General features: G+C 43.2%; 1 protein-coding gene and 1 long non-coding RNA gene across 3 annotated transcripts in view; both read right to left on the reverse strand.

Annotated features, from left to right (window-relative positions):
- Positions 1–22,343, reverse strand: part of TGFBR2 (transforming growth factor beta receptor 2) — a 91,625-nt gene that overhangs the window by 68,548 nt on the left and 734 nt on the right. The gene's annotated exons all lie outside the window — the stretch shown is intronic.
- Positions 1,069–22,338, reverse strand: LOC131511700 (uncharacterized). Its single transcript, XR_009261677.1, has 2 exons — positions 17,003–22,338; positions 1,069–10,826 (listed from the first exon to the last, which is right to left on the reverse strand). It is a non-coding gene; the product is annotated as an uncharacterized LOC131511700 (long non-coding RNA).

Genomic DNA, 22,343 nt, shown 5'->3' on the forward strand with positions numbered 1-22,343 from the left:
CTCAGCTATCAGCCTCTGCTCCTTACTCTGCACTTACTATCCCAACATATTAGTAAAATCCTGTTTCTAGGGGGAGCATAATGGTCTTTGTTTAGTTCACTGCTGTCCTCCAGAATCTTCAACGCTGCCTGGCACGTAGTAGCTGGCATGCAATAAACACTTGTTTCAACTTTTCCATTTCCCTGCATCCTGCAACACCAAGTTTCACATCCCTTCCTTAGGTTCCCGGAGAAAAGTTCTACTGTTTCTGACAGTAATTCCTCTTATTTGTGAAGAAGTAAATGAATGCGTATTTGTAGCTGTGGGACAAGGAATAAAGATACACTCACAGAGGAAAGAAGACAATAGCAAAAAAAAACTGGCACGTTGAACCCAGAACCCAGGTGCGGAGAGTGTGAATCGTCTGTGCAGTGTCTAAAACAATAAAAAATAAAAAGCTCAAGATTTCAGTAATCAAAGTTAGCAGTATAAAGAAGTTAGTTCAGAAGTCAAGAGAGTTTCCTTCCTGGGAAGAGCTCGTTCATGAAGGTAGAGGACCACGGGGCACCCAAGACAAGATGCTCTTGTCAAGGCACGTTGTTCTGAAGTCGAGGGCTCGGTCTGGAGCTGCGCTGTGTAATATGGTAGTCAGAAGTCCACGCGGCTTTCTAAATTTAAATTTAAATAACTAAACTAACACACGTAAATAACTGAAGTTAAATAAAATCATATATTCACTTTCAAGTAGCACTAGCCATTTTCAAGTGCTTCGTAGCCACATATTGCCAGGATAGATCCAGAACATTTTCATCACAGCATAAAGTTCTATTGGACAAACACTGATCTGAAGAAATCCTAACAGACCTGGGCTCCTCAGCTTCCAGGGAGCTCTGAAATCAGAAGCTACAAGGGACATGGAAGGAGAAGTAGGGCAGAGCCAGAAAAGAAGTCCCAGGGGGAAGAGACTGGCTTGGACGTCGTTTGTAATTGATGGTCCACCCTGACTTCCTTTTTTTTTTTTTTTTAAGCTTATTTTATTTATTTTGAGAGAGAGAGAGAGAGAGAGAGAGGGAGAGAGAGAGAGAGGGAGAGAGAGAGAGAGGGAGAGAGAGAGAGAACACACGGGAGAGGGAGAGAGAGAATCCCAAGCAGGCTCTGCTTTATCAGTGCAGAGCCCAATGCGGGGCTCGAACTCACTAACTGTGAGATCGTGACCTGAGTGGAAATAGGAGTCGGATGCTTAACCAATGGAGCTACCCAGGTGCCCCAACATTCCATCCCGACTTCTTAAGGGACGTGTTATATATGAAATGATTGGCTATCTGTAGTATTACTGCTGAGGTAGGGACAGGAGACAATTAGGGACAGGGACTAGATCTCCTCAGTAAACCCATAAGCCATGAGTGGCAGCAACAGAAGGTCCCAGAAGTGAGAAAAATGGACCAAACTAGGTTTGCAACAAGCTGAAACCTGTAGAGGCTCAAGTCAGCTGGCACGACCTCTCAAAATGCAAATCCCTGTGCCTAAGATAAAAGACTATTTAAAAAAAAAAAAAAAAGTGAGGCTCATCTGACTCCTAAGGTATCAAGTAATTCTTATTAAGCCCCATTTCAATGACTGAAACATAATGCAGAGCCGAGGCGCACAGATTGAGTTTCCAGTCAAAGCCTACATAAGCCTAAAGCAAGGAAATTAACATTTTAGAAAAAATACTGGCTTCTTTTCCAAGGTTTTTTGGAGGGTTTAAGTCACGGCATGCCAAGTAAGGCTGAGTTTCTAGAAGAACGTAGCAGAGAGGTGACCGATGGCAGAGAGAATTTATTCACAGGGGAAAATCCCAATGCCCTCAGGGAAAGCCACCTTGCTAGACTCTTCTGATGGAAGCTAAATCTAATTAAAAGCATTCCTCCAGGGCAAGTTTTCTCCTTGGAGATTTCTACCTGCCTCTTTAACTTCTCTTTATCCAGTATTTCCAGGAGGAGTTTGAATGTTTCATAATCCCTACCGCTCCACAGGCATTGACGTTAAGCATATTTTTTTCTCCCACAAAATAATACTATTTTTATAGCCCTTTTAAGATTAAAACTAAAAACACAGATGATAAAAGAGGCCCCGGCTGGATCCTCCTAGAACAAAGTATTATAATTAAAGCGTACTACACTAAAGAGTATTTTCGTAAACATTAGAATATCATATATCCAAGACAGAAACAGCCTACAATTCCAAAGTACAGGACTGGAAAGGTATAAATAATGTAATCTGCCTATGATTATAGGTGCTAAGAAATTATCTGATTGTGCTTCATCAGAGGACTTGAAGGGAATGAGGATTTTAAGGATATTCTATAACTGTTCTGTCCATGATGGAAGCCAATAGCCACAGGCGGTCATTTACATTTAAGTGTAACTGAGATAAAATAATATTTAAAACCCAATTCCTTAGCTGCACTGGCCACACTTGAAGGCACAGGTGGCTAATGGTTAGCACAGTGGCGAGCACAGACATTAGACATTGTCACCACCGCAGAAAGTTCCAGCAAACAAGTGCTTGCTCTCTAAGAGGGCTATACAATTTGTCCCAATGTTGTCATGGTGATTATGAAGTAAAAAGCTCCCTAAATACCACATTTCTGAGCTATTGGCATCGTTCTCCACTCTAGTAAATTCCTTGCAGTGGTTTATATACGTTGTCCAATCAATCCAACCTCCCTAGTCTCAAGCCCATTAAAATGGCATTAGATATAATAAAAGTATTCCATTGAGGCTCTACCCAACTGAAACTCTAAATTCTTCAGATTTCTAAAAGTATGAGGCATATGTTTGAGATACTTGGGGTGTGAACACGTCAGGAAAGCATCTATAAGTGAGGTCTGGCAAAAGAAAGTGCCCCCTTGCAATTAATGAATTTGTGCCCCTGTTTGGTTTGTTCATACCTCATTCCAGAAGAGTCGGCAGACTACTTTGTATGGAGCGAGATCAGCACAGAACCTAAAGATAAGGTGGAGACAGTCGAGGTTCTGCGATGCTTAAGAGCTTCCACCTATATCTTCTGAGGTCCAACGAAAGAACTGTTCTTTTTTTTTTTAAAAAACCATTAAGTGCCGGTGATGACACCCTAACCCTGATGTGGGATCAGAATCCAGAAGGGTGCAGGTGCTGACCAGGTGCACAGGCAGGTTGGGATGGGTTCCGCTGCCCTCTGCTAGCTGCAGAGGCATCAGAGGAAAAGAGAAGAAAGGCATTCACAGCCTTCCCATCACAAACGTCTGGCCTGGGGATGGTTCGATTACGTCCCTGCTTACAATCTGCCAGTGACTCGGAGAATTAAGCCCAACTACATGGCCTGGCATTTAAGGCCCCGATGATCTGAGTATCCTTCTGCTGAACGACGTCTTATCAGAACCCCTATGATATGTTCACCCTTTCTTCCTTCTCCACCCCCAGCGTGTCCACCTCCGCATAAGATCTACCATCCCCAACGTGGTCTGCCCAGGCCTCAGAGAGAGGGCAGCGCCTCTCCCAGCAGCTGGAAAGGAACTCAGAGAATGGCCTCTCCAAGGACACCTGGCATCTGACACCTTCCCCAAGGAGAGGCCCAGCTCAGTGAGTGTGCCGACTGTCCGCTCTGGAGGGTGGAGTCGCTCGGGAGAACCGGAAGAGTCCTGGGTGTGGTTGCTGGGTATATACTGCAAGCAGGCATGCCCCCAGCTTCCCTTGGTTCCCTTGAAGCAGGTGCACAAATACAACCACTGAGGAGGGCCCAGCACTCCGATTCCTTCGGCCTTGGTTTTTAACCACCTGTACCGTGAGACAGGCTTTTAGATGGGTGTGTGTTTAACCCCACTCTGCCGATGAATTTCCAGAAGTAAAGGGATTTTGATTCTCCCCTCATTCTCCAACAAAGCCTTGCCCTTATTTGTTAATACTGGATTTAGAGTCAGGAGTCATAAATGGTACTACTTTGTTGCGGGACATTAAGTGAACGCCTCGACTTCTCTGTGCAAATTCTCCATTTGTAGAAATCAGTCTGTCTCAACCTGGGTTCCACAACAGAATCATGGGGGGATCTTTTAAAACAATTATCGATGCTCGGGCCCTCCACCAGGGCGAATGCATCAGAACTTCAGGCGTTTGGCTCAGGCACTGGGATTATTTTAAAAGCTCCCCATATGATTCTAATGTGCAGCCGGAAGTAAAAAAAGTAAATACAGCTCAGGAAAGGATTTATTGTGTATGGAGTGAAGAGCTAAACAGGAACAAGCTCAGGGGTCAGAGATAGGGAGCAAGGCAGTCCGCGAGAGAGGAGGGCCTGCCTGCAAACCATGCCTCTCAACTTGGCCTGGCTGCGGGGAAAGTCGCAAACTGCATTATTAACAGAACATTTTTATCAACGCACACGGGTTGGGTCAAACCCAACCCAAGTGATTTTCTTATGTGACTCAAACTCCAGTAATGTTTTGGGATAGGGCAGGGATCGTAAACATAATCGGTCCCAAGGCATTTGGTTGCTGTTGTACAAATTCTCGCTTGGAAGGTCATTTTTATTTATTTTTTGTTTTTCTTTTTTTAATGTTTATTTATTTGTTTTGAGAGAGAGAGAGAGAGAGAGAGCACGAGCAGGGGAGGGGGGAGAGAGGGAATTGTAAGCAGGCTCCACACTGTCAGCACAGAGCCCCACGCTGGGCTTAAACTCACAAACCGTGAGATTGTGATCTGAGCCAAAATCAAGAGTCAGACCCTCAATCAACTGAGTCATCCGAGCCAACTGAGCCAGGCACCCCTGGAAGGTCATTTTAGGTTAATTTTTTAGTAGGGATTTTACATATTCCTATGTTTTTCAAGGGTGGAAATCCCTGGTCAATCACCAAGAGCATGAGTTTGAAGGGAGATCTCTTTGAAGACCTAAGGGGCAGGTTTCCTGAGAAAGCTGAATTTCTAAAGGGCTTTGACTCCACAAGGCAAAATGAATAATGACTTCAAAAAGTCCAACATAGGAAAGTGTTATCTCCTTTCAGATGCACTACCAAAGGAGTTAATAAGATAAATAGCTCCTAGATCAGAGTTCGTGGTTGTGGACAAGTTTTTCCTTCAGATAATCACAAAGCTAAACAGATAGAACACACAAAAAAATAAGTTTTAAGTCAATATAGTCCTACAGCTTAACTTCTCTTCCTTGTCTCTGTGGTATATTTTCTTTCTTATTCCATTTAACAGATATATACTGAGTACTATCTCACCAGATCTGAAGAAGGATCGCCTCTGAAATGTTCAAAATTTGAATATTCTTCTAAATACAGTTACATCTGCCTTAACAGGAATCGGTATGCACAAATTACCATTTTTAAAAGGATTATATAATAGGTAGTATTCTAGAAGATTTACCATGAAATCCCTTTTAAACAAGAAGTACATGAAAAGTAACACTGAAATCCATTCTAATTTGAAGAAGATCTGATTCTAATATAAATTCATGAACCCAGTCATTACTTAAGGAAGATCATCTTTTCTAGGAAATTTTCCCAGAGATGGAAAGATCAGAATAATCCTTAGTCTCAAGTCCACTGGAAAAAAAAAAAAAAAAAAAAAAAGAAGAATGGTAGAAAAGAAGAGAAAGAAGTCCATACTATAGTGTGGGAGCTGATTTGATTTGTTTCCTTAACCAAAATTAAGTAAAACAACATCATGACTCAACTTCTCTTTTTATGTTGTGGGGGAAATGACATTTCTAGAACAAATTGCAGGCAAGCAGGAGTGTCCATTAGCTTTGTGTAGCTTGCAAGCTGAGTGCAGTTTCTGCCAATCAAGGTCATTCTTTACCATATCCTTTGAAAATGTCAGTCAAATAAGTCGGCTTTGCTACTCCTCAAGATAGAAGCTACTGTATACAAAAGTAATTTATTTTTTCCTTTTATTTATGTATTTATTTATTTAAATAGTTTATTGTCAAGTTGGCTCACATACAGTGTATACAGTGTGCTCTTGGTTTTAGGGTACAAAAGTAATTTAGGGTATCCAGAATACTGGATGCCTGTGTTTCTTGTGTTCTGCCAGTCAAAACAATCTTGTTCTTCTCCGTATCTTTACTCAGACATTCATCTCTAAGAAGTTCTGGGAAAGGAAGCCAAGGACAATACTTGACCTCTATGTCTATATGGTGAAGACACACCCTTCCTGTGTGATTATGGGAAGCATCCCGAAACTCTGAAGACGAGCACAACTACAAGACTGTGGCAAAGCCATAGTCTTTTATAAATGGCGACATGTGCCTACTGGCAATGGTGATATAACCCTCGGGAAGGCAGACCGCATGGTGTTTAAGAGAAAAACTGCCCTACAAGAAAAGGAGAACAAGAAAAATAACTCATTATATAGCTTCAGCTCTAGGAAGACGGGTGACAAAACCCTCAAAGAAGTGTATCTTGAAGGAGGGTATTCGCCGGTCCCAAATATGGTTTCCAATTTTTGAGGCAAAGAACAAGGCTTCTGATGTCAATCCTACGATCCCGTCTTCCTCAATTTGGCTACTGAAAGATAAAAATATGATAGGACCATAGCGTTTGTCTCACATTTTCTTAGAAATTAAGCAGCCAGGGGTACGATGACTAAAAGATGGTAAAATGACAAAAACACACACTTGTGATGCTTTACAAGGCCTTAGATGGTTTCATCTTTCTGGGCTTCCATTTCCATATTATTGGTAAAACAGGGTAATTACACCCACTCAGAGGGTCGTTTCCAAAATGAAATATGATATCCAGGTGAAACTCTTTTACAGATAATAAAGCACTCTATTAACATAAGGGATTATTTGAAAATCATTATAACCAGACATGGTCAATATGTTTTCTTCAAAGTTATCAGACTAGACTCTTTTCCCCACTGGTACTCTTTCCCCCGTAAGTCTCAGAACTCATAAAGTTATTCAAATCACTGCTCTTTTCTGTTTTCCTGACACTAGGTTTTTTATCTGCCTGGACAAGCTGGCAAATGACTATTTTTACGATGTTTGTTGTGCTTTTCATCTTCATTTAACAGCTATTTGAACAACAAAAGACATTTTCCGTGTTCCCAAGAGATATGCACCAGGGAGGGCTGTGGGCAGAAATGTTCACCACAAGCAGGACGTTCTACCGCAGCCCTGGTCACTGCTGATAAAGGTCACACGAGTGGCTTTCAACCAGCACAATCATCAGCTGCTCACTCTGATCCCTTCATTTTCCCCTAACTTCAAAGACACTTCAATTCAGAGAGCACGAGTGCCAGGGTGGCCTCTATGGTCACTTTGTGTAACAAGGGAAGTAGATTTAAGATCAGGGACACAAGATCAATCAGACATTCAGGGGCTCCCTCTAAATACTCCTTTATTATTATTATTATTATTATTATTATTATTAACTGACGTATACTCAACATACAATATTGTATTAGTTTCAGGTGTACAACACAGTGATTTGACAATTATATACATTATCAAATGCTCACCGTAACTCACTTTCACATACGTTTTATTAAAGTACTGATTGTAATCAAAACAGTACTTTGTATCAGAGCTCACGGTGAAGATTCCCTTCCCAGAACTTAAAGATGAATTACAGAACTCTCTATGAAAAGAGAGAGAGAAGAAGAAAGCTGTTTTGATTAGCAGAAGATGACTAACAGAGGCATCTAACATTTAGTCAATTGCTTTTAAGAGGAGTTATACCTTGAGAAGTAACAAAGCCAGTGAGCTCCGAACAGAGTTAACTGTAGCTCCAACAGTTATCCAACAAGTAAATATGAAACTAGTAGGAAACTAGATTCCTTCCTTGGCCCTGAAGATAAGTATTTCATTAATAAACTGGTAACAGGAGACGCTCTGAGTTTGACAAAATGCTTTGCACAGTGCTGCATAACCGATTATATAATTGCCACAAACATCCTCACCAATTTCATCGTCAAAATCTTGAAAGATAAAAGGTTTTCAGCAGTTTTGAAAGCTAACCAACATCCATCAAATTAAAACCATTTCCTGTAAGTGCGACGGAATATTAAGACATAAAATTCTTATTTCATCTCCCTTTCTCCCTAGATAGAACAGAAAGGGCATTGCTAGCCATGCCTAATGTTATGAACTCATGGGTAGCTCCAAAATTTCCCTGGAGGAGGGGGATCTAAGGGTGACAATCCAGCTGGAAGAGAGCTAGGGGCCATGTCTACAGCCTTTCCAGAAGGTACAGCCAGGAGTCATCTTTGCAATATGGGATGTCCTCCCTTGGGCAGGTGGAAGGGTGTTTTCGGACACTCTCCATTGCACTAAGACTCCTTCATTCAACTGTCCCTTCCCCAACTATCCCAATGGCAGGAGATAACCCACCATTCATAAAAATGAAAGGCAGGAGTGGCAAAAATAAATAAATAAATAAAAACCTGTCCTGAGTCTGATGGTATTATGATTTCCTTTATGACTTTTTCTGGCTTCTATAGTCACAACACGTTGGGCCCTCTACAAAAGATTCACACACAAGAGGATAAATGAACCAAAGGCGGTCGGTGACGGACGGAAAAACAACAGGCTATGACACCCACAGACTACAGCTCCCCCAAGTTCACAGAAACTAAAGACCGAAGACAGGGGATCCTCCACTGCAAAGAGCAACTTACACGCATCAGATGGTTTAAAATTTCCCACAAGCCCAAGGTTCCCTCAAGGTGGCAATAAATGACAAGACCACTGATGACACACTTGGTGGTGAAAGGGTCAACAGTCTAGAAAAATATATTTAAATTTATATAAAAAATATCTATAGTTAATATTATAGATATAGATCTATCTCCATCCCATCTTGGATTTATAAGCAGTTTCCCTGGTCTTTAAAAGTAATAAATTCTAAACAGCAACTACCTTTTTCAGTGAGAATACACACTGAGTGCCAGGAAAAATCAGACAGAAGGTTGTCCCTCAAAGAATTTTCATTCTAATAAGGGGCACATAATACAGCCAAGAGTAGCTTGGCCACCAAAGCCACCTGAGTGTGGAAGCCAGGCCTGTTAGAGAGGCTGCAAAGAGGAGAAAGAAAGGAGATCTGATGGGATAATAAACTGAAAACCCAACAGAGGGAGTGGCATTTGGTCAGGCATTATTTCAGCATGGTGGAGGTGTTGTAGGACATGGGTAGAGAATGGGAAAACGTGGGGGAGCAGAACAGTCAAACATAGAAAATCTAAAAGCAAAAGGATGTGTGAGGAGACCCAGTCTGAATGGAACCAGGGCCCATAGCATGCTTGAGAGAAGAAGGGGAAATGGGGGAGAGGACTGGCCTCATTCACGCATGCAATCATCAAACCCATCTTGTGAGTCTTAGGAAGAACCATCAGTGAGTCTTAGGAACCAAGGATACTGATGCAGCGCCTGACCTCAAACAGAAAGCAAGGGCCATGTAATCCATCCCCGAGATCGACAGAGAAGATCCATGGAAGGCTTTCTAGCAGGGGTCACCTGTTCAAAATGAAGTCTGGGGAGAAGATTTAACTGATGGCCATGTATATTTATTAAAGAGAAAAGGGACAGAGGGTGTCCATGGGCAGAAACCACTGAGCTTCTTACAGACGGCAGAAGGTAAGAGTTCAGATTTTCATTATGGTAGCATGATTTAAGAGCAAATATGAAAGCAAATGGTTATGCATTTCATGTAATTAGGTTCCTGTTGTAAATAAACATCTGCTTAAGAGATTCGAGGTATTAAGATTTACAGTTATTCTGCTGAATAAGTTGACATTTGATATAAAAGGCAGCAACATGAGATACAAGTTTCAATGGAAAGTTTTTTCAGTTTTTTGTTTATTTTGGTTTTTGCCAAATACAGTTAAATTGTCAAGAAGAAGAAAAAAGTCAGAAGATAAAGTTATTTGAAAAAAATAAGATCAGGAAGAGGTATGAGAATTGGTTGTTGTTGTAACTGCTAGTGACCCAAAATTCTTAAAGATGAAAGTAACCAAGGTGCAAAAAAACCTGCCTTATGGTAAATAAAATACAGTCACCAATCACAGAAAAAGCCCACGGTGGTGCTTAGAACATCTAAAATAAATGTTGATGGATTCAAGAAAAATTTAGTGAGTTCTCACTCAGCATCAACCAGATAAGTTTCTCAAGGCAAAAGATTTTTTTTTTTAATGTTGAAGAGGAGAACCATGTCCTGAAAAACCGGGCATTTATTCATTACTTTACTGGGGACATGCTTTATATACAGCACAGTGCTAGCCACTTTCAGAAATGCCAAGGTATGATAGCTCTTAATTAAGGCCTACAAATGTCAAGGTAGTCTGTGATTAAAAGCCTAATGAGTAAACGTGATAAATGCCATGAGTTCAGCAGAGAAATGGATCCCTAGGATCTTGGTTGCTGGTCAAGGGTAGAGCCATGGAAGACACTTTGGGTAAACAGGGTGAAACTGACTCAGTAATTGACCTGAAGCGCTGTCAGAGCATTCGCCTCTGCTAGCCTCGGAGCATTACTTACATACGGTTTAAAGGGGGCCTTGTAGCTAGGGAGGACTCAAAACACCCTCCGAAAACCAGGAGCTACTACTCCCCTGGAATCCTTCTCCTCCTCAGTGGCAGAAGCAAGTCTGATCTGATCTCCCAAAATCACTGTAGATCCTTTGACTCCTCTGTGCAAAATGCTTTAATGCTACTGGAGCAGGACTTCTCAAGTATGTACATGAATCACCCCGGGATCTTGTTAAAATGCAGATTCTGGACCACGCGTTGAGTAGCCAGGTATCAGAACATCTTCAGTTGCTGTTATCAGGGGATGATGTAAAAGCAATGTTTTGGTGTCAGAATGCTTGAGCTCAAGATCTGAACTTCAACCTGTATTATAACACATGAAAAGTAGATGTTAAATGAGGTTCCTGAAGGGGTGAGCAAACAGGACAAGCAGGGCTTGCTGGAGGTGATGGAAAACAGAAAATAGCAAAAAAGGAAAAGCCTGGTTGGCCTGTGGATCCTTGCAGTAAATAAACAGGTGATAAGAGGCAATAAAAATTATATGGTTAATTATAATAGAAATGATAAGAATAAGAGAGTGCTCAGGATGGGCTGAGACTGTTAGAAAGTATTTTACAACAATAGGATTTAAGGGATTCCACAATGTGACCGTGGGGTTTTTTTTTTTCCTTTTCACATATTTGAGGTCAAATTTTATCAACATTTTCCCCCAATCCTATGGGTTTTGGGGAACAACATATAAAAGTGAGATGTAGTAATAAGATAGTCATTCAAAGGAATAGTTAGAAGATTCCTCTTTTGTGCTAACTGGTGTCTGCAGACACTACAGAAATGCAATTACGGGGCTCATAGCTATTCTTCTGCCTAAAAAAAGCAGTCTGCAATCTGCCAATCTGTAGCAAATTCTGTCTTTTCTGAGACTATGTTAAGAAAAGTGGTAGAGAAATCTTTGAAAGGCAGGAGAAGACTAAATATATTCAGACGAGTTTCCTTTCTCTTCCCAAAAAACCCATAGAAGCTCCTTTAGGATGTTCTTTTCCTAGACACGGCAAAGCATTTCATAATTCTCTTCCTCAGGAAAAGCCTTCCCAGACACTGTAACCAATTCAGGGGAAAGGGGGAATGAGAACGCCATAATTAACCAAAGAGAAATGGTATTACCACCAAAACCAAGTAAGTCTTTTCTTCAGCAAGGAAGAAGTGCTAGGTTCAAGTAAACATACTATTTAGTTAGGGTGTATGCTCAGGCACCTGTACCAAGAAATTTTCAAAATAACTATGGTTTCTTTTTCTTTTTTCAAGAGTAGTCATCTCCAACAAACTCCAAGTGGATGTTTATCTGTCAGTTCTGACCTGTCATGACTTTTGAGTTTTCTGCTTAGATTAGTTAAGGATTATGTTTTCTGAGTTAGTTTCAATGATTTCCTCCACTAAGCTACAAAATGAAACATTTCAAAACAGAAAAAAAACTGGAAATATCATCTAGTCCAATTCTTGCCACTGTATATAGAAAAAAATTAGGCCTAGTGGGGCCAAGGGACTTAGGCAAGTCACCCAGACACCTTGGTTGTCATAACACACTTTAGTCTTCCTCAGCTGTCTCCCAGGCAGAATCTTCACTCAAACTAACGGTCAGATCTGGGTTTCATTCAAGATCAAGGTTCTGTGATAATTACATATTTACAATTTCTTTTCTACTTGGCATGGGGCCTCCAAGCTAGGGAAATGATGAAGGGTTTAGCTAAGCCTGGGTGGGGGGGAGGAGTTTGGGTTTGGTGATGTAACAATGCAGACTTCAGTCTCTGTTTGTATGGGGGTGGGGAAGGAGGCACTTCTATTTACTTTTTAGGCCAAAAAGCAAATCCTACCATTAAGCATAGAGTTGGATCTTGTGAAGCTTTTAAATTTCAGGGCATTTTTTAAGGAAAAGAATACAAAAATTAAAAATAGAAATTTAGGTATGAAAGCAAATATTTAGGATTTAAAATGGCATCTTACAAGTTACAATTTTAAAAAGCTACAAATACCACAAATATGAAATTAAAAAAAAAAGTTTTTATTAACTGTCTGACATACCTTTGAAATATTTTTGCTACTTTTTTTGATTGCATACTCTTTGATCACCTCTTCCAAAGATATTTTACAATATCCTCTATAGAGATAATAGAAAAATAATTCAGGGGTGCCTGGCTGGCTCAGTTGGTTAAGCATGACCTTTGGCTCAGGTCATGATCTCACGGTTCAGGAGTTTGAGCCCCGCCTCGGGCTCTGTGCTGACAGCTTAGAACCTGGAGCCTGCTTAGGGTTCTGTGTCTCCCACTCTCTCTGCTCCTTCCTTGCTCATGTTCTGTCTCTTTCTCTCTCACACAAATAAACATTAAAAAGAAAGAAAGAAAGAACTCAATCTTTGCTAGAACTGTTGATCAGAATTTGTAATTTTTTAAAAAATATTTAAGCTTATTTATTTATTTTGAGAGAGAGAGAGAGAAAGCAAAAGCAGGGGAGGGACAGAGAGAGAGAGAAAGAGAGAGAGAATTCCAAGCAGGCTCTGCACTGTCAGCGCAGAGGCTGACACAGGGCTTGAACTCATGAACCACAAGATCATGACCTGAGCCGAAACCAAGAGTTGGACACTTAACAGACTGAGCCACCCAGGCGCCCCTGTAATTTATTGTTTAATAGCTTGGAAAAAGTTTATTTCAGCTTCATAAGTCATTTTAAGTGATATCCTATAAATATTTGAATTGCCTCTAAATTTGGGAAAACCTCCATCAAGTTTCTTTTATACGTGAGCTGTGATATTTAGGGCACCACAAGATTTTTTTTTTTTTTTTTAACGTTTTTTTAATTTATTTTTGAGACAGAGAGAGACAGAGCATGAACGGGGGAGGGGCAGAGAGAGAGGGAGACACAGAATCGGAAGCAGGCTCCAGGCTCCGAGCCATCAGCCCAGAGCCCGACGCGGGGCTCGAACTCACGGACTGGGAGATCGTGACCTGAGCTGAAGTCGGACGCTTAACCGACTGAGCCACCCAGGAGCCCCAAATTTCTTAAATATTCTTCAACTTGATGACACTCGCTAACCACATTGCCAGTCCCCCTTCCAGAGCCAGGAGATGGGCCTATACCAAGGATAAGCCTTGCAAGTTACATCCCACCTTGGCACACCATATATATTCCCTACATACTTACACATCCTTGAATTCCCCCCAGTCCTTCCAAATAAAGGGCCGGTTTTGCTCCTTGAGGACATAAATGTTCCACAATGCATCAATGGATGTATATATTTCATTTTCCTACTGAGGTCACAAGACAGGCATGATGTCTGATTACTTGGCGTATGAATCAAGCACTATTTTATTTAGCTAAAGAGATTAAATGGGATAATAAATGAAAAACACTAAAGCATCAGAAAAATGTTGGATATAATCATTATTTTTCTCAGCCTCTATGTCCCCCCCCCCCCCACCCCTGCTACAATAGAGAAACTACTATGTCAATTTAGGCAGCCTCGCCTTTGTATAGTATGTAATGTAACAACTGGGAAGCCAGGTGTCTAAACCAAACCATCTTGGTTCCAATCCCAGCATAATCATTTGCTACCCAGGTAGACTTTGCTAAGTTTCCTAAACTCCGGAGGACTTACAATGAGCATTATAAAATCTACCTCATAGAGTTGTTTTGAAGGTTAACTAATAGAGGGGCACCTGGGTGGCTCAGTTGAGCGTCCCACTTTGGCTCAGGTCAGGACCTCACAGTTTGTGGGTTTGAGCCCCGCATCGGGCTCTGTGCTGACAGCTCAGAGTCTGGAGCTTGCTTTCTTCATATTCTGTATCTCCTCTCTCTCTGCTCTTCCCCAACTCGTGCTCTGTCTCTCTCTTCCGCTCTCAAAAATAAACAAACATTAAAATTTTTTTTGAAGGTTAACTCATAGAGATGTGATGCTCAGCATGATCCAGGAAGTAGCAAGATCTCAAGAAGCGAGCTACACACATTATTGGGAAACCTGTTCATGAAGGCTCCTGAATAAAGCTTCCTGGAGAGAGAGAACTTCCTCACTCACAGGGAGCATGAGGCCAATTCGATATCCCTGTGTAGAAAAGTTGCACAGAGTTTTCGGATGGCCAGTCATATCCACAAAGCAGCCGGCTGAGTTTCCTCCCAAGTCAGTGAATTCTCTGTAATGATTTACAGCTTTCTCAGATAAGACCTGCTGTGGCCTACGCTCTAAGTATGTACCAGACTTCATATTCTCCTTCGAAACGTTCATGTTTGTTCTGCCAACTCCCCGGCTCCCCAACATGCATAGTTTGGGCAATCTGTACCTTTGATAGGGTCAGAAGGGCTTCTTCCTTCTTAGCACTTGTTCTACTGTTCTTGTTTTCCTTACAGAGGCTTGAGAGGGCCACGGATACTCATGTAAAAATATTTACAGTAGTGGAAGAAAACATCTAGATAAGTCTCACCCTGCCCTAGTGTTCCCAACACATGGAGGAAATGCAACTAGGCATTGGGAAATCTTTAAAAAAAAAAAAAAAATGTATACGTGAAATAGCACACAGAACAAGTCAAATGAATAGAACTAAAGTTTCCTTCAAGAAAATACTATGAGAAACTGAACCACACACACACACACAAAAAATACGTTATAATTACAAACAGAGTCTTAGCTTTTTCATGAATGACCAGTCTCTCCAGGGAAAATATAATACAATCCACAAAATCTAAGTTTGTACCCCACACCTCTGCAAAGGAATGTTCTTGAGGCCAGATGCATCCCCAGCACTGGAAGAGCCAGGGCCAGGACAAATAGAGGCCCACACACCACAGGGCAAAATACTGGAAGTTCTAAATTAAGCTGAGAAACTATTCAGTAAAATAGGTTTTGTCCTACTTCCACTGACAAAATATATCTTCATAACACTTTGCAGGACCAAGTATCATTTTAAAACTCTTGAACTACTCAAATCCCTCCCTAGAACTGGGTGTTTTGGGTAAACATTGTCCGGGGCCTGGCCAACAACATAGCTTCCTCTTTCCACTGCCCCTTCCATCCTACATCAAGAGGGACCTTGTAAGATATGTACAGACACAAAAAGCTGTAACACTCCCCTGAACACACCCCATACACACACAGCTGCCCCTTAGCCATCGCTCAGGTGCACAGACTAGTGGCTATATGGGCCCTCACCAAAATGGACCAAAAGGTCCATATAGTCTGTCAAAGCTAACAGGGCCATCTGGACAGCGAATTGTGGTTCCCAGGTACCTGAAACGTGACCTAAAAGAGGGAGGAGTTTGGATTCAGAGGCCCAGAGTCTCCTCACCCCATGGACAAGGGGTCTGACTTGAGAAGAATAAAGGTAGTGCCCTCTACAACCAAGGGCAGAGGACCCTTTTGCCCATACACTAGGCCTATATTTTAACTGAGCTGAAATAAACTGGGAGGGGGAGGAGATCTCATCAGAAAGAAGGAAGGAAGGAAGGAAGGAAGGAAGGAAGGAAGGAAGGAAGGAAGGAAGAGAAAGAAAGAAAGAAAGAAAGAAAGAAAGAAAGAAAGAAAGAAAGAAAGAAAGAAAAGGAGGTGAGTAGGCAAGGAGGGAAAGAGGTGGGGGGAGGAGGGGAGGAAGGAGGGTAGGAAGGAAGGAGGGAGGGAAGGAAGGAGGGAGGGAAGGAAGGAGGGAGGGAGGGAAGGAGGGAGGGAAGGAGAGAGGGAGGGAGGGAGGGAGGGGGTGAGTGAGCTGCATATTTTCAGAGCAGACAGTCTTTCCCACTCACAGCCTCACTAGTCACAGGCACTTAGTCTGCAGCTAAAGCCATCCTAAAGAGCTGTGCTTCAGCCCCATAAACAAAACAAAGATGCTAGGGAACCCATAAGAGCCTAAGCAAGCCATGCTGAGTTGACTACATGTAAGGAGGCAGTTGCTTCCTGCTGAGTGCCAAGACCTAAAAAGCTGATCATAGCAAGTAAAAGGCCGGAACTTATCATGAGGAGAAGAATCTTAACCACCTGCAAGCCTTCAGATTGGGTGGACCTCAACAGTCGAATCTTCCCCCTTTGGTATGCCTGATAAAGTCTGTTCCTTCTGCTCTCACCAACAGTCATTTGCGGCCTGTATGCAGAGGCTGACCCTACGTGCCTGGAATTTGGGCAGAGGCCCCTTTTGCCCACACGCTAGGCCTGGATGGTGCTTTTCCAATCGCCGCCAACAGTCAAACCATGGGTCACATGAAGGCCTCTGTGATCAGACTAGAAGAGTAGAGTTTCCTTGCAAAGAGACTGCCCTATCTTGATTTTCCGTAGTACAAAGAGAGTCAGGAAGGAGGCAGATCACGTAAGCAGAGCAAATCATGAAATCAGAGGCACTGAACTGATCCTATCAGAGGGTCACTTTCCCCTTGCTGAAACACGGGGACTCTTCACGCCCTCCCGAACTTCCATCTCAACTTCTGTACTCACAGATACACCACGTAAAAGAGCCAAGCAGAGTGCAAGCCGGGCAAACTTTGAATACACACATACACACACACACACAAACCTCGAGTGACCTTGAGCAGACTCCATCTTCCCCATTTATAAATAAAGATAGCAGGCTTCTTCTGAAGATTAAATTAGATCAGCCATGTCAAGCAGCTGGCTGCGAGCAGATTTTCAAATGCTGGTTTCCCTTCTCCCCACTTCTCCCTGAGATGAGCTAATGTGCCCGCTCGGCCTTCTAAACCCTCCTGACATGCCAGGCAAGGAAGGAGAATGATCTCGGTGCCCAGGTCAGAAGCAACAGTACGGCGGGGGGGGGGGGGGGGGGGGGGGAACGGGACACAAGATGACACGGAAAACAGGTAGCACAAAACACGTGGTGAGTGTTCTTACTGCTAATGCTTCTCTGCTAAGTCACTTCCCCTGAGAATCATGCCTTAAATCGGCCAAAGCTGTAAGTGAGGACCCAGAGAGCGGAAGGTAACAAGGGAGCGGAGTTATGCTTTTATGTGGAAATTGGCTAAATAATGCCATGCTCTAGCCAGGAAGTAGGTTTCCTCTGCACCCTATTTTAACCTGTTTTGGTGGTTTGCATCAGACCTAAATAACATCCACACAGCTCTGTAGCACAGAGAGACTGCTCGAGGGCCACTCTGCCCTTAGACCAACTCTGCGTCACTGCTTATAAACCAAAACATAAAACCCTGATGAAAAAAGAAACTTAAAAGCTATATTTAGATTTCAGCACTTCATTTTTAATGAAAGTCTCCTTTCGACAACCTTCTAGAACGAAAAAAAGGACAGAGAATTCAGGATTTACTGGAGAATTTCTTCGGTGGAAACCCTAACGTTTTGGAAGGGCTTAGAATGCCTAATGCTAATTCAAAATGCATAGCTGAAGGGACTGGATGAGAACTTTCCTTCATGCCTTGTCAGAAGTTGAAGCCTCTTATTCCATATCTCACCAGAATAAGAAAACAAGGACATAGGATAAAAACAGCCACACTGCCCACTGAGATCAGAGCCAAAACGATTCCTTTCCTTTTTAATGTTTATTTATTTTTGAGGGAGAGAGCGAGCAAGCAGGGGAGGGGCAGAGAGAGGGGGGTACAGAGGATCTAAAGTGGGTTCTGTGCTGACAGCAGACAGCCCGATGTGGGGCTTGAACTCATGAACCAAACTCACAAACTCTGACCTGAGACGACATCAGAAGCTCAACCAACTGAGCCACTTAGGCACCCCGGAGCCAAAACTATTCTAACCAAAAGTAAGATTTTACCATTCAGACAAACTCCCGATACATAGTGATTGCCTGGTTGTTAAAATGCTTGGTCTGGATTGTACCAGCAGCTCAGCTCAACATTTCCTGGGTGCTAAGGTCTTAGCTCAACCTGGGGTTGAGGTTTCTTTAGGCAGATGACACTTGAGCAAAGTGTTGTTGTTGTTGTTGTTTTCAAGTTTATTTATTTTTGAGACAGAGAGAGAGCATGAACAGGGTAGGGTCAGAGAAACAGGGAGACACAGAATCTGAAACAGGCTCCAGGCTCTGAGCTGTCAGCCCAGAGCCCGACGCGGGGCTCGAACCCACAGACCGTGAGATCGTGACCTGAGCCGAAGTCAGACGCTCAACCGACTGAGCCACCCAGGCGCCCCTTGAGTGCAGTCTTAAAGACAAGGGAAAGTTATTCAGGGAACAGGAGATGTGAGCAGAGAGCAGCTTGAACAAAGACACTAACTAAAAGGGCTAAACTATTCAGGGCGTGTGTATACAGGATGACAGGGGTACATTGGGAAAATGTGACACTTGGTGGGATGCAAAGTCTCAGAATCAAAGGACAACCAGATCATGGAGCATCTTGTGAGGCCTGATTGAGGACTTAATAATAATGAAAGCTGCTATTTATTGAGCATTTATTATGCTGTGGGCACTGTGTTAAGCACTTCAAAGCTTTATTTCATTTAATCTTTACCATGGCTCCATAATCCCCATAGCCAGTAAGCAGGAGGTGGTTCTGGAACCCAGGAGGCCTCGATTCCAAAGCTGGTATCTCTAAGCCTATCCTCAAAAGAAAGACTGGATGGGCACATTGGGTCTACCACAATGGCTACAGAGTGGGGAACCAGGGTGGCCCAAGTGGGGACCTACAACATGGCAGGTATAGAAAAGGACAGACCAATGGAAAGAAAAGATGTTCAGAGGGACGGAGAAAAACAAACATTCAACAGGCACTCCTATAAGAGCATTCAACAAGCAAATGGGCTTTTGAAAGAGGGGTCTAGGAAATAAACCACCAGGGTTCATTAACGCCTCCAAGTGCACAGGGTTAAACTATGTGCCCTTGTTTATGGAGGCCTTTCAAAGTCCTTGCACGAGGCCTTTCACACCCTCCCAAACGTTAAACTCAATGAGAGCAAAGACCAAGTCTCATCTTATTCATTCAGGACAGTGTCTTCAGGTCTGAGCCTGGCACAAGAACATACTCCATAAATACTGAGAAGACAGAATGAGTACTGGCCACTTTTTACAATGGCACCAATGAGGTAGCTTTCTTAATTGGAAACTTCGGGTTAAAAAAAAATAAAGAAAAAATTTTAAAGTAGCATTGATAACAAAGGATTGGTAAATTAAAATGGAAACCATGTGCGGCACCTGGGTGGCTCAGTCAGTTAAGCGTCTGACTTTCAGCTCAGGTCATGATTTTGTGGTTCCTGGGTTCAAGCCCCACGTCTGGCTCTGTGCTGACAGCTCGGATCCTGGAGCCTGCTTCGGATTCTGTGTCTCCCTCTCTCTCTCTCTGTCCCTTCCTCTCTCTCTCTCTCTCTCTCTCTCTCTCTCTCAAGAATAAAGAAACATTTAAAAAAATAAAATTGAAACCTTGTAGCAGTTATGATAGCTACACAGACTGTAATGAGGACTCATCACCATGGGGTGCTACCTTGATAAAAGGCAATAAATCCAAACTATGATGAGTTTTTTGTATAAACCATAACGGGTGAAAAGTAAGCTGTTATTAAAGGAAGTGGCCTAGGGGTATAAATGTGTTTTCTGAAAAGCAATAGGACCAAAGATCAAATTCCGGGCCTAGCAATCTCTAGTCTCTGACCTTGACAAAGTAAGTACATAACATGATTTTAGGAAAGAAGTTTATCTGTGTGACACTTTTACCAACACTGAGACCGCCACAGAAATCTCTTGTTAGGGATTTGAAAAGTACAAGCGGCATTTTTCAGATCTGAAGAGTTTTTTGACATTTAAGATTTTCCCCTAAAGAGTAATTACTTAATTTGGGGCATTCGGGAAGAGTGGGTCTACGAAACAAACAAACAAACAAAACAGGATTTAAGAACATTTCTTCGAGAAGTTCGTTCTTATGCTGAAATCCTCTGCCCACTTATCAGTCTGCCAAACAGAAGATGGGACTTACTTAGATGACCTAACAAGACACGGTAAACAATCTCATTTCCTCCCATCTTATCACACATTAAGATGCTCTGAAAAAGCCTGGACAGTTTACCAGTTACTTTAGAAAAATCCTGAAACCGTTTACTCACATGGAAAATTAAAATGCAAGTGGAAGGTAGGTTTCTTGTTTTCATTATAGCTACCTTCAACCTTCAACTATCCTTGAAAATTTAATTTCAAATGAATCCAAATTCAAAGTGATTCCTTAGTTCAAATTCGGAAACTTTAATTCCATCAAAATATGAAACCTGTGGGTTTTGCAAAACTGTTCACAAGCCCGAATGAAAAGCCACTAGGCTCTTAAGCTATTTGTTTAAAAATGTGTATACAGATGAAATGAAACGGACTCATGAACTACTGAGTCTGGAATTTGAAAATTCATAAATCTTATCCTCGTAAACAAAACCTAACCAAATCAGGGCCTGCTGATTTCCTTCTTTCGTAATCTGAAACGAAGAGTTTTAATGACTTTTAACGTACTTGGAAAATGAAGGGTGCTGTTTCAAAGCTTTACTAGCAAAATATAGTTCAGTTTTTAAGTGTCTGGAATATAATCAGAGACAGTTGAACATTGTGGCGCTGCAACGTCGGAAAACATCCAAGAATGAAATACTAGGATCTTATTAAACTCAAATGCGCGTTAGGACGTTATGTTTACAACAGTTCTTCTGCCTTATTCCACTGAAAACTCCCATCTCCATGCCACGTTCCCTATGAGGCATCATTTTAAAAAGTTCTCAACTCACTTCAAATCCTCTGAAAGGTACCATGTAGAACCCGGTGCTTCTCTCTTCTGGACAAACATAAAGGTCAAGTCTGCCTGTGGCCCCTTGGGAAAAACAAGCAAGTACCTGGAGGTGATGTGGCCTGTCAGATCCTCTACACTTCGTCCCAAATCTACCTACACAAGGCATCTCCAAATCACCGAAGGGGAAAGGCAGCGACAAGCGCTACCAATGAAAGGGATGTAAAACTATCCCAATGTAACCATTTTACAGATGAAGGAACTGAGGCCTCGAAAGGTCCAAATACTCAGTTCACTTTGACCCCAGCTGCAGACACTCAGTTGTCGGAATCACAGCTGCAAAAACTTTAACTTTTAAGGTCCCAGGGGTTCCGCACTTTCCGCAGCAAGTCAGTAAGAACTCAATTCCTGCATTTTTCACCTTCAGAAACCTCTAGGAAGCGTACGGACGGTCAGGAATCGAACATTTCCAGAACCCATCAACTCAGGGAAGGCAGGGCAGTCTCGCTCCAGGCCCCATCTCCAGCACCCAGCACCTAGTAGGCACTGAGTTCGTAATTCTCCGCCTTCCACCTGACCATCCCTGCTCCCCTCCCCGTCCACGCCCAGCCATCAGCGGGGCCAGAGAGCTTTCCTCGGGAAATTGTTTCTTTCCTTGGAACTTGCAGACAGCGACTGCGGGCCGAGAAGCCGGCCTGGGGCGACGTGCGGCGCCTCCCCCGAGCGAAGGCTGGACTCGCTGGCCACTGAAGGGGGTGGCTCGGCCAGACCCGGGTGGGCGCGCGGCTTCGGCCCGGGCCGCGGCGACCCCAGGTGCGCCAGCTGCTCTGCCTGCTCGGCGGCCTCGGCTCCGGGCCGCGCGGCTCCCCTGCCTCCTTCGGATGCCCGAGCAACTTCTCAAACTTCCCTTTCCGGGGGTGGGGGCGCGCCTCGGACGCGGCCGGCGCAACGCCTTTCCTGGCCGCACAAAGGGGGCCCGACGTGCCCCGCGCCCCCTTCCCCTCGAACTTTCCTCCTCTTCCGAAAGAGAAACGCACACCCCGGCGCCCCTCGGGGACCCGGGCTGCGTGGGTGCCGCCGAGGGAACTTTGCCGTTTCCGCCCGAGCGCCGGGCGCCCGGGGCCGCCTGTCAAGCGCAGCGGGGACCCCCGGCGCCCCGCCGAGCCCGCCTGGGGCGGGGGGAGGGGGCACTCA

This window comes from Neofelis nebulosa, chromosome 5 (assembly GCF_028018385.1).
Source record: "Neofelis nebulosa isolate mNeoNeb1 chromosome 5, mNeoNeb1.pri, whole genome shotgun sequence".
Lineage (NCBI taxonomy): Eukaryota > Metazoa > Chordata > Mammalia > Carnivora > Felidae > Neofelis > Neofelis nebulosa.